We start from the raw sequence: 12,069 nt of genomic DNA, 5'->3' as shown, positions 1-12,069 counted from the left end.
GGCTCTCTGTAGTCACCACTGAGATGCAGGGTCTATTAAAAAACGTCAATGTGAAGCATTAGTTTCTCAAGTTTGTTAAAGACCAATACTGTGACTGAACGAAGCGTATTCCTGTATGGCTGCTTGAATCAGTCCTGAGCATTTCTTCTGGTTTTCTTGGCCGTTTGTTACTTCCTTTAGAAATCTGGATGTACCTGTTAGGGCACAGCCCAGTAGTTTCCCATTGCTCTGCAGAAGCGTTCTGTGACTGTTCGCACAAGGGTTAAGGAACAATTTCTGTTTGTTTCCAGCTTTAAAAAGGGGGCGAGGACTAACAGAGGATTCTAAAATCGTGCTGCTGTACTAGAAACGACTTCATTGTGGGGAAGACTAGTCACCATGTCTGTGCCAAACAAGGCTGTCTAAGGTTTTTAACCTAATTGGTCCATTTTGATATCCAGGAATTCATTCATCCTCCAAGAGTACTTCAAAAAGTTTGCTTAAAATTGAATTAAAGTGTAACTAGTTTATGCAAAACAGATGTCCACCAACTGATGACCAGATAAGGAAGGTGTGATGTATATACACCATGGAATACTGCCCAACCAAGGAAGAATACACTCCTGCTTTTTGAAACTGCTGTGCTCAGTGAATGAAGCCAGTCCACCAAGACCCCACCTGTGCTTCACACAGAACACAGCCTGTCCTTCCCTGGGACTCCTACAGCCTCATCACAAACACCCAAGATACATGGTAGGGACAGCTGGAAACCAAAGGTGACCACAAATATAGTCGCCCAAATTCTAAAGAAGAAAAACAAATTTATTCTAACAATGTATTTTTATAAACAGTATTACTATAAGATTAATGTGAAGTAATATTAACCTAGGATGTTTAAAACATTGGCTCAACTCCTTAGGACAAATTAGAGAAAGAAATATGTTCTGTCAGTGTTGTAAAACATCAAATTAGTCACCAAACGTAATTTTAAAGCAACCTCGTAAAACCAATAGCGGAATAAAACACCGCAGTTGACTCTTCCGTTATCTCCTTGGCAATCTGTGGCACTCACATCTTCACGAAATCATTGAAAAGACACTTTCTAAATGATTGGGCTGCATGCCAGGCTGGTGCCCGGGCAGCATCATTCAAAGAAGGGCCCAGATCCTGATCTCATAGAAAGTGCTAGAAGCGCCCACTGACTCCCCTACCCTCTCTGATGAGTGAAAGTGGAGCTCCAGTGGGTTCCTGGCACTTTTCTGGTGCTATTTGGTATCTTCCCACATGCATGATTTAATCTACTCGTGAAAACTATCAGAATCCAGGATATGCTGTCCCCGCACAGCCACAGAGACTCAGTAAGTTTCCATGAATCGCCCTCAGACTCCTGCTGTCTGGCACTGCTGGGTATCTGCCAGTCTCCCACCAAGAGCCAGCTTTCACGTGAGCATTCTGAGGTCACCGTCAAGTTGAGAGATCATACGAATCGTGGTCCACGGTCTGTGTGTTTGGGGGTACTTGAGACACTTGATGAGTTTAGAGGAGGAAATAAATTCTGAATAAAAAAAAATGATGTCACAGAAGCAAAGAATGGAACCTTGGTTTGGGAAGGACAGGGGAGCAGAAGGCGTAGGGAGAGGCTGGCCAGGGTGCAATGTGACCACGCTATGGGAGAAATGAGCTCTAGGGTTGTACACCTCTACAGAACCCAGCCCGGAGACGGTAGTTACTCATTGCCTGTTTATTGTCAAATAGTTTGAAGAGAGGAGTCTTGAATAGCCCATCACAGCACGTAGCATTTACCTGGATTTCATCATTGTGACATGGATATCTGTATTGAATTATTGTGCTGGGTCCCATAATATTCATTTTAATATATAGAACATATGTATTTAGCACACAGATATGTGTAATTGTGTATCCACTTTAGAAACTCAATTCTCATGACCTGGTTTTTCAGCATTCATCTTACTCTCTTCTGCTTTGTAGGGAGTTATGGCATGGCAAGTGAATGGTTTGTGCCGGACCTGGCGTTGTTCACTGGTGAGGCCCTGGGATTTGAGAATGGCCAGGTCTTCCCAGGGAGGAGACTAACTGGATCCTCACACGGCTTCCCAGCCAGACCTCCCTGACAGCTCAGGTGCCGCTGCCCAGGACCTGTTGGTAGCCTGGGACTTGGTAGAAACTATCATGGGCTGTGCGGAAAGCTGGGTTGTAGGTGTTCACCTCCATCTCACTGCTGCCCGGCCAGGCACATGTGCTGGAAGGAAGTCTGCAGGCCGTGTCCCGCCATTTCAGGTCTGCAGTGCTGCCTGGCCAAGACACAACACTGAGAGCAATTCAGTAAACTTTGGTCCTTCAGACTGAGGGCAGTGTTTGGTTGGACGAGACTTTCGGCAGAATTGTATTTTAACTAAAGGCAGTGGTTACTTTGCCCCGTGGTCCCTCCTGGCTTCCAGGCACTCTGCAGTGCTGTGTTTGTTAGCAGTGACACACAGCTTGGCCTGCTCCTGGGCAGCTACCTTGACCAAGACCGAACCTGCTCTCAGCTACTGACAACTGACGAACAGCATAGGGCATGCGTTTTCACAAACCAGAAGCCTTGGGGCCTCCCGTCTCTGAACGCTTACCTTTCTGTGCGTGAAAGTGCAGAGTATTCAGAGTTCCCTCTGCCCGTGGATGCTTGTAACAGGGGAGAAACGTGAACTATCGCAGGAGGAGATGGACAGTGCAGCAGCCGTTGAGGGATCTCAAAGCCCCAGGCCCCTGAGCCTCATGGCTGGGGAGGTGGCTGGTCAGCCAGCTGCCAGCTCAGCCCTGCAGCTCCTCATTACGGTGGTGGTTCCTCGTTAAGGGCGCAGGTTCCTTGTCCTGGAGGGATCCTCTCCCTGGGACATAATTAGGGCTTTTCAAACCAGCTACCAGCCACATTCCCCGAGGTTTGCTTTTGGTTAATTTTTGGTCAGCACTGCTGTCATTTTCCAAGGGCCCAATTAGACTTTGCGTTCATTTTTTGAAATCCCTGATCTCAACCAGCAAGTTCCTCATGTTTTCTTTCTAGTGTCTTACTTGTATCCCCTGGACCACTAACTCCTCTCTAAATTATGAATTTTATTCTCTTTTCTTAGATTAATTCTCCCCTTATTTCAAGGTCAGAACAAAGTCTTGCAGCTCTATTCTGAGATCGACACATTAATGCCAAGGGTCTTCTTAGTTATGACCCCCTTCTCTGGGTCTCCACGTCTCACACCCATGTGTGCTGTTGCTGATACGTTCCCATTCTTCAAGTTGGCAGTGGCTAAGGAAACCCTGGGTTCTGTTCCATCCTCTTTTTGTTCCTCTTTCATGGTAGAGAGCTAGGCTTATCAATGGCTTAATGTTAGTAACATAGTTGTCAGTAAAATCAACAGCATCTATGTTGCAAATATCTTCCAATTAAATGAATACCTTAACTCACCAAAACATGGCCACCCTATGATGTAGAAGATAAGGAGTGCAATGATGTGTGTGTGTTACCCTAAAAGCAGATGGGCTGTGCAGTGACAGGTGTGTGAGAAGGTGCTGCTGTGGAAGAGGATGAGTGGTGGGAGGACACAGAGGGGTGTGTAGGAGTCACCAGAGCAGTGATGAGTGGTGTCTTGGTGGAGGGGTGTGTGTGTGTGTGTGTGTGTGTGTCTGATCTGTGGCCGGGGTGTGGCAGGGGTGTGTAGGAGTCACCAGAGCAGTGATGAGTGGTGTCTTGGTAGAGGGGTGTGTGTAGATTCTAGTACGGCACAGTGTGAGTGGTGGTGGTGGGGTGTGTGTGTGTGTGTGTGTGTGTCTGATGTGTGGCAGGGGTGTGGCAGGGGTGTGGCGGGGGTGTGTAGGTGTCGCCAGAGCAGTGATGAGTGGTGTCTTGGTGGAGGAGTGTGTGTGTAAATTCTACTATGGCACAGTGTGAGTGGTGGGATGTGTGTGTGTGTCTGGTGTGTGGCGGGGGTGTGGAGGTGTCGCCAGAGCAGTGATGAGTGGTGTCTTGGTGGAGGGGTGTGTGTGTGTGTGTGTGTGTGTGTGTGTCTGATCTGTGGCCGGGGTGTGGCAGGGCTGTGTAGGAGTCACCAGAGCAGTGATGAGTGGTGTCTTGGTGGAGGGGTGTGTGTGTGTGTGTGTGTGTGGATAGATGTGGCTGTGTCGGAGGGTGTGTGGTGTGATGTTGTGGACTACGTGGACATGCTGCTGTAGTGTTGAAGGACAGTGCCCCGAAAACCAGACCTGAGGACTCTGGATCTCAGACGTTCTTGGCAGACTGAGAATACTGCAGGGAGCAGACTCCCCAGTGGGCTTTGCTAGTTAGTGTGCCTGGGGAGGTGCGAGGCATCTTCGTCATCTCCCTCTTCCTTTAGTGATTGTGCTTGAACGTATCTGAGTACTAAGTTCTGTTAGATTCCTTTTCTAGTTAGATCTGCTTGTTTACCAGTATTGCTTCCTGTGACTCATGTTTACTCATATGGTGGCTTGGAGACTGGAGATGGTTCTCCTAACCCCTTGGGGAAGCAGTTTGTGTGCCATTGATCAGTTAACTTTAACCTTTACCAGCCTGCTTGCTTTGCAAAAAACTGGCATAAATTCCCTAGAAAAATTCAGTTCATCTCCTCTTTGCATTCCCTGAGTCCTAAAGTTCTCAGCACAGACATCACACCTTGAGACCCCCAAGACTGTAGCAGCTTCATGGCGTGATGCTGTTGCTGTCTGTGTGGGTCCTGCTGTGGCGGAGATCACATGGCCTGTGTGCTGTGCTGATGGAGATGCTGCTGCGGTAGTGGATGTGTTTGTAGATGCTGTTGGAGCAGAGTGTCGGTGGGTTGATGATGATGTGGGCACAGACGCTGCCTTAACAATGAGTAAGTGGTGTGATGATGTATTTATGTGCAGTTGCTGTAGTAACAGCAGTTAAGCCGTAGGATGATATGGAGTGTATACATGTACTGATGTAGCAAAGTGAGTACTGGGGTGATGATGTGTGTAGCTTCCTGTTGTAGCAGAGAATGAGGGTGTGATCTGAAGGTGTGTGCATCATGCAGCAGTGCTGAGTGGTGCAGGTCTGGCTGTAGCAGTGGATGAAACAAGAGATGGATTTTGGAGGCAGAATGGACAAGTGATCAGAGAGCAGTTCCTTGGACTTAGAACAGCTGGTTTTGTTCTTGATGGATTAGTAGAAATTACCGTTCGTTAACCCTCGGAGGACATTGAGGTCTGTAGGGCTCTGAAGCCTCTGTAAACTGCAGGTGTTAGTCCCTTATGTGTTGTGTAGTGTGCACAGCTTTTCTCCAGTTCTGCTGGTTTCTCCTTCACTTTGCTGATTGTCAGCTTTGCTGTACAGAAGCTTCTTAGTTTGATGTAGTCCCATTTGTTTATTTTGGCTTTGATTGCCAGTACTTTTGGTGACTTTTCTAAAGTTTTTTTCTTTTTTTTAAAAGCACTGTTTTTTTTGTTTTGTTTTGTTTTAAATAGCCATTTAAAAAATATTTACTTATTTTTATTGGAAAGTCAGATATACAGAGAGGAGGAGGGACAGAAAGATCTTCTATATGCAGATTCACTCCCCAAGTGGCCACAACAGCCGAAGCTGAGCTGATTTGAAGCTAGGAGTCAGGAGCTTCCTCCAGGTCTCCCATACAGGTGCAGGGTCCCAAGGCTTTGGGCTGTCCTTGACCGCTTTCCCTGGCCATAAGCACGGAGCTGGATGGGAAGTGGAGAAGCTAGGATACGAACCCGTGCTTATATGGGATCCTGATGCTTGTAAGGCGAGGACCTAGCCAATAGGCTACTGTGCTGGGCCCTCTAAGAAGCATTTACCAATGTCTATATCTTGTAGAGTGGTTCCTGTGTTTTTCTCTAACGTTTGATGGTTTCTGGATGCAGATCTAGGTCCCTGATCCACTTAGAGCTGATTTGTGCATAAGGTGACAGGTGGAGGTCTTGCTTCTTAATTCTGCAGGCTGCTATTCAGTTGTCTAAACATTTGCTGAATAGCCCAGGCTTTTTTGCTGGATTATTTTCAGTTTTCTTGTCAAAGATTAGTTGGCTGTACATATGTGGACTCCCTCCTGGTGTTTCCAATCTGTTTCACTGATCTTCTCTGTTTCTGTGCCAGTTACCAGATTGTTTCGATGACCACTGCTCTGTAATATGTCTTGAGGTCTGAAATTGTGATTCTGCAAACTTGATTTTTATTCTTCAGGATAGCTTTGGCTATTCGTAGTCTCTTGTGTTTCCAGATGAACTTTTGTATCTTCTATTTTGCATTTTCTATTTCTGTGAAGAATATTGTTGGGATTTTGATTAGGATTACATTGAATCTGTATATATTTAGTAATATGGGCATTTTGATGATGTTCACCAATACATGAACATGGTAAGTTTCTTCATTTTTCAATGTCTTCTATTTCCTTTTTAAAATATTTTATAGTTTTCTTCATTGAGGTTTTCCACATATTTAGTTAGCTTAATTCCTAGGTATTTAAGATTCTTCTCTGCTATTTTAAAGAGTACTGTACTTACATTTTTTTCCTCAGCAATGGGATTATTTTGCATACGCTAGTGCCATCGATTTGTGTTCATTAGTTTTGTATCCTGCTCCCCTGCCAAAGTCTCTTATGAGTGCCAGTAGTCTCTTGGCTGAGTTTTTTTAGTTCTCCTATGTAGAGACTCAGGTCATCTGCAAATAGAGATAATTTCAGTTCCTCGTTTCCAATTTAGATTCTTTTAATTCTTTTTTCTTGCCTAATAACTCCAGCATGGACTTCCGATACGATATTGAAGAGTAGTGGTGACAATGGAAATCCCTGTCAAGTTTCAAATTTCAGTGGAAAGGCTTCCAATCTTTTCCCATTTAGTATGATTCTGGCATTGGGTTTTTGTAAATTACTTTGTAGAATGTTCCTTCTATGACTGTCTTGCTTCGGGTTTTTAGCATGAAGTGGTGTTGGATTTTATCAAATGCTTTCTCTGCATCTATTGAGATGATCATGTTTTTTATTTTTCATTTTATTCATGTGATATATCACATTTATTGATTTGAGAATGTTGAACCATCCCTGCATGCCTGGGATGAATCCCACCTGGTCCGGGTGAATGATCTGCCTGATGTGCTATTGGATCCTGTTGGCTGGTATCTTGATGAGGATCTTTGCGTCTATGTGCATCAAGGATATTGGTCTGTAGTTCTCTTTTTCTGTCATTTCTCTATCTGGCTTTGATATTAAGGTGATAGTAGCTTCATAAAGTTGGAAGGATTGCCTCTCTTTCTGTTGTTTGGAAAGGCTTGTGGAGGATTGGGGTAAGCTCCTTTTGAAACTTGGTAGAATTCAACAGTGAAGCCATCTGGTCCAGGATTTTTCTTGGTTGAGAGGGCTTTAATTACCGATTCAATCTCAGTCCATGTTGTAGGTCTATTTAGATTGTTAATTGCTTCTCGATTTAAATTTAGTGGATTGTATGTGTCTAAAAAGCTATCTCTTCTAGGTCTTCTAATATGTTCTCATATAGTTGTTTATAGTAGTTCCTAATAACTCTATGTCTGAGGTATCTGTTGTTATGTTTCCTTTCACATCTCTGATGCAATTGATGCGTATCTTCTCCCTCCTTTTTTAATTAGTTGGGGATAGTAGGGAGTCTATTTTGTTGATTTTCTCCAAGAGTCAGCTCTTTGATTCACTATCTTATGTGCAGTTCTCTTGGTCTCTAGTTGGTTTATTTCCTCCCTTATTTGGATTATTTCTTTTTGCCTACTAATCTTAGGGTTGCTTTGCTGTTGTTTTTCTAGTTCCTTCAACTGTGAGGTTAGCTGATTTACTTGATTCTTTTCTAGTTTCTTAACATAAGCATTGATTGAGATGAACTTTCCTCTTCATACTGCTTTTTGTAAGCTGGTACAAGCATTGATAGAAGAGTGCATGGAGAATCCTCAGAAATCTGTAAGTAGGTCTACCATGTGTGGCCAGCCTCCAACCCCTGAGAATGTACTCAAAGAAAATCATCATATGAATGACTTGTCTGTATCCCATGCTTACTAAAGCTCAATTCACAATAGTCAAGATGTAGAAAAAATGTAAATGTCCGGTAAGGGAGGACTACTACCGAGGACTACTACCCAGCCATAAAGAAGATGGATCCTGTCTTTTGAAACAAAATGAATGCAACTGGAGACCACTATGCTCAGTGAAATAAGGAAGTCTGAAAAGTCAAATATACTCATGGATCTGATTTGGTAATTAATACACAGTAAGGTGTATGATTAAAATTGACATTTTGAGATTTGATGATTGTGTGTAGCCATTACTATAATCTTGAGGAACAGTGTTTCATACTGCACCACAAGGTCGTATTCTTCCCTTTTGCTGCTCTGGTGTTTAGGGAGCAAGTCAGGTCTGTCCCACTCAAGGCAGGCCGAGTTGAGTTCTTTCTTCTTGGGGGTTGAATAGCTACACAACCCGAGTGGAATTCTGTACTGTACGCTGCTCTCCTTTCATCCCTCTTCTTTCATTTTTTTTCCTGCCTTCCTTCCCCTCCCTCTTCCTTTTCCCCTCCCCCTTGGGAATATTCAAGATATCCCCTAGTGCTTATATTAAAGCATATAATTAACTTGTCAAGTATAACCGTATATATATAATGCTGCCACATATTTAACAGACTGCAGTTCTGTATAAATGTGGAAGCCGAGAAGAGTATGATTCTCTTTGCTGTGATATTTACTTTATTCCAGTGGTCTGGCACCCAGCCTGCCACATCTCTGAGTTATGGCTGAGCATCCCGCATCGTAGCGAACAGCTTGTGATTGTGATACCTCTGTTGACTAAATTAAACAGAAGACTTTCAGAACATTGATGGTGTATCAATCCTAGAGGTTGTGCATATTTCTTGTAGCAAAAGAACGGTTTTGGATCATCAGCACAGAGAGGACCTTACTGACATTTTCAAAGAAAGAGATTGCATCCAACACAATGCCATCCCTTTATCATGAACAAGAGGATGGCGTCCAAAAAATATTGTCAGCCCTGGCATGATGGCTCAGTAGCTAAATCACTGCCTTGCAAGCACCAGGATCCCATGTGAGTGCCGGTTCATGTCCCAGCTACTTCAGTTCCCATACAGATCCTTGTTTGTAGCCTGGGAAAGCAGTAGAGGATGGACCAAAGCCTTGGGAGAAATGGAAGAAGCTCCTGGCTCCTGGCTTCAGATCAGTTCAGCAGTTCAGCTCCAGCCGGGCGGCTACTTGGGAGTGAACCAGCAGATGGAAGATTTTTTTTTCTTTCCCTCCTTCTCTCTGTAAATCTGTATCTTTCCAATAAAAAAAAAAAAACTTTAAAAGCAAAATAAAAACAAGGTCTCATCTGTCATGGCAGAGAATTCTGCAAACCGTGTCGTCTGCTCTGCGGTGAACATGCACGTGGTGATGTCTTTTCTGTCAAGGACAGGAGACTCCCATGTATCTGCTTTCCAAGTGGAGAGAGAACACAGGCCAGGCTGACTTACTTTGTACAGAGCAGGGCAGGCTTTGTCCAGCTCTCGGCTCTGCAGGTGTGGAAGTGGCTGTAACTCATGGGTGCCTGAATGAGCCTACTATTTCTAGAAAACTGTGCTGGTGGGCCATGACACTGAATCCTACAGAATATTCTGTTTTTTAAAAAAACCCATTCATTTATTTAAAAGTTAGATTTACCGAAAGCAGGAGAAGTACGGACAGAGCAAGTGTGAAAGCGAGCGAGTGAACGAGTGAAAGAGAGATGTAGTTAGAGATCTAGTTTCTGGTTTACTGCCAGTGTCCACAACACCCAGGGCTGCGCCAGGCCCGAGCCGGGAGCCAGGAGCCAGAAGCTTCTTCCAGGTCTCACACATGGCTTACCAGAGGCCCAAGCACTTAGACCAACTGCTGCTGCTTTGCCAGGCCCCTCGCAGGGAGCTAGATCGGAAGTGGAGCAGCTGGGACACAAACAACGTTTAACCCATTATGCCACAATGCCGGCTCCTTAATTCTCTTACTTCTTGGGCCGTACCAAACTGGCAGCATACTGGAGTTGGTGTTATTTTGCTAACTTCTTACACAAATGACATAAAGAAAATCAAATGCTTTAAAAATTATAGGGGCTGGCATGATGATGTAGCTAGCTAATCCTTTACCCTGTGGTGCCACCATTTCCATATTGGCACTGGTTTGTGTCCCAGCTCCACTTCCATTCTAGTTCCCTGTTTATGGCCTGGGAAAGCAGTGGAAGATGGCCCAAAGCCTTGGGACCCTGCACCCATGTGGGAGACCCAGAGGAAGCTCCTGACTCCTGCTTTGGATCAGCTCACCTCTGGCCATTGCAGCTATTTGGAGAATGAACCAATGGATAGAAGACATCTTTCTGCCTTTCCTTCTCACTCTTTAAAATCTGCCTTTCAAATGAAAAAAAATCTTAAAAAATAGAAGGAAACTATTAGCAAAAATACACATATAAAATTTTTATTACTCAATTGAAACAAAACAAGAAAGTAAATCTGTGTTGTCTTTGTACTTAATAAGCTACATTCTGTCATGAAAATGTGAGTATGCGTAGAAGTGACTGTTTTGTTCAAAGGGACATGTGTGTTCTCATGTGTGTGCCTCGACAGCAGCATGTGCGGCCGCAGGAGCCGTGCTGCTCCCTCCCGCTCTCAGCGCCCCGTGCTTGCCGAGCCCTCTGGAGACACTGCGGTACGGGCTCACGAGGTGTCTGCTCCAGTTGTTGTAAAAGGTCGTTATGGTTATTGCTCCTGCTCTTGGGAACTGTTGGGTGGTGACTGTTGTTTCTGAAGGAAATCAGTGAGGGCTCACGTGAGCTAGTGATGATCCAGGTGGTTACTTTGGCGTTTGTGTCAGAGTCCATCGCGGGCAGCAGGACTGCTCCTGTGGGTCTTTAGCTGATGTGTGTGTGTGGTGGGGGGAGCCACGGGTGGACAGAAGGGAGCGGCTGAGATGTGGGTCACCCTCAGTAGCACAGCACCTTTCAGAGAGGGCTGCACCATTGCTGCTTCTCCGAGTATGTGCTAAAGACGCACCCGGTGAAGCACTTGCTGCCATGCTCGCATTTGCAGATAGCATAGCAGAGCTCTGAGAGTCAAGTTATGTGTCCAAATCATGGTTACCAAGTGGGGGCCGTTGGATTTAGATATGCAGGGCCCCAAAGTTAATGATATTTAGATAAGCAACACCAAAATGAAGCTGTGTGATTGTCAAGCTGCTTCAGAAAGAAATGCTTTGCATGCGGGGAAGTCTCTGGAGAGAGAGGGAGAGAGTGAGTGTGAAGACTTGACAAACCTACCCTTCTTGCCTGATGTCCAAAGCTCGCTGGCCATCATGCACCCTGATGATGGCTGGCTGTCACGCACCCTGATGGTGGCTGGCCATCACTTACCCTGATGGTGGCTGGCCATCACGTGCCCTGATGGTGGCTGGCTGTAACTCACCCTGGTGGTGGCTGGCCGTCACGTGCCCTGATGGTGGCTGGCCATCACTCACCCTGATGGTGGCTGGCCGTCACGTGCCCTGATGGTGGCTGGCTGTCACACACCCTGATGGTGGCTGGCCATCACTCACCCTGGTGGTGGCTGGCCATCACACGCCCTGACAGTGCCTGGCCACACCGTAGGGCTTCTCAGCAAAGTGTCTGGGAACAGGACTGTGGAGCTGGGAACCCTGGGCGTCTGTTGCACACCATGTTCCCTAGTTCCTGAGGTTCACTGTTTTGGTCTGAGAGCCAAGTTAATTAAAGTCTGGGGACTGTGTCCCCTGGGCCATTCTCTGAAAGTCTCTAGACCTAGAATTTGGTGACAAATTACAGAGCCTCCAGGCAGAGCTCAGCTGAAATACACACCAGCTTTCTACCCTCCTCGTGTTATGGCATCGCCACCACTGTGCACATGTCCAGAATCGCACGATTCTCCAAGTGTGTCCAGGCAGCTGCATTCACAGCCCTGTGCCCTGTGAGGTGAGCGGCTGCATCTGACTACAGGAGGTACCAGCAGCCACCAGAGGTACAGCGACATGGAGCCAATCGCCACAGAGGGCAATTGTCCACCAGGAGTGGGCAC

This window comes from Ochotona curzoniae, unplaced genomic scaffold (assembly GCF_017591425.1).
Source record: "Ochotona curzoniae isolate NIBS_2020 unplaced genomic scaffold, NIBS_Ocur_1.0 contig_1, whole genome shotgun sequence".
NCBI lineage: Eukaryota > Metazoa > Chordata > Mammalia > Lagomorpha > Ochotonidae > Ochotona > Ochotona curzoniae.
Note: the sequence above shows the minus strand (reverse complement) of the source record.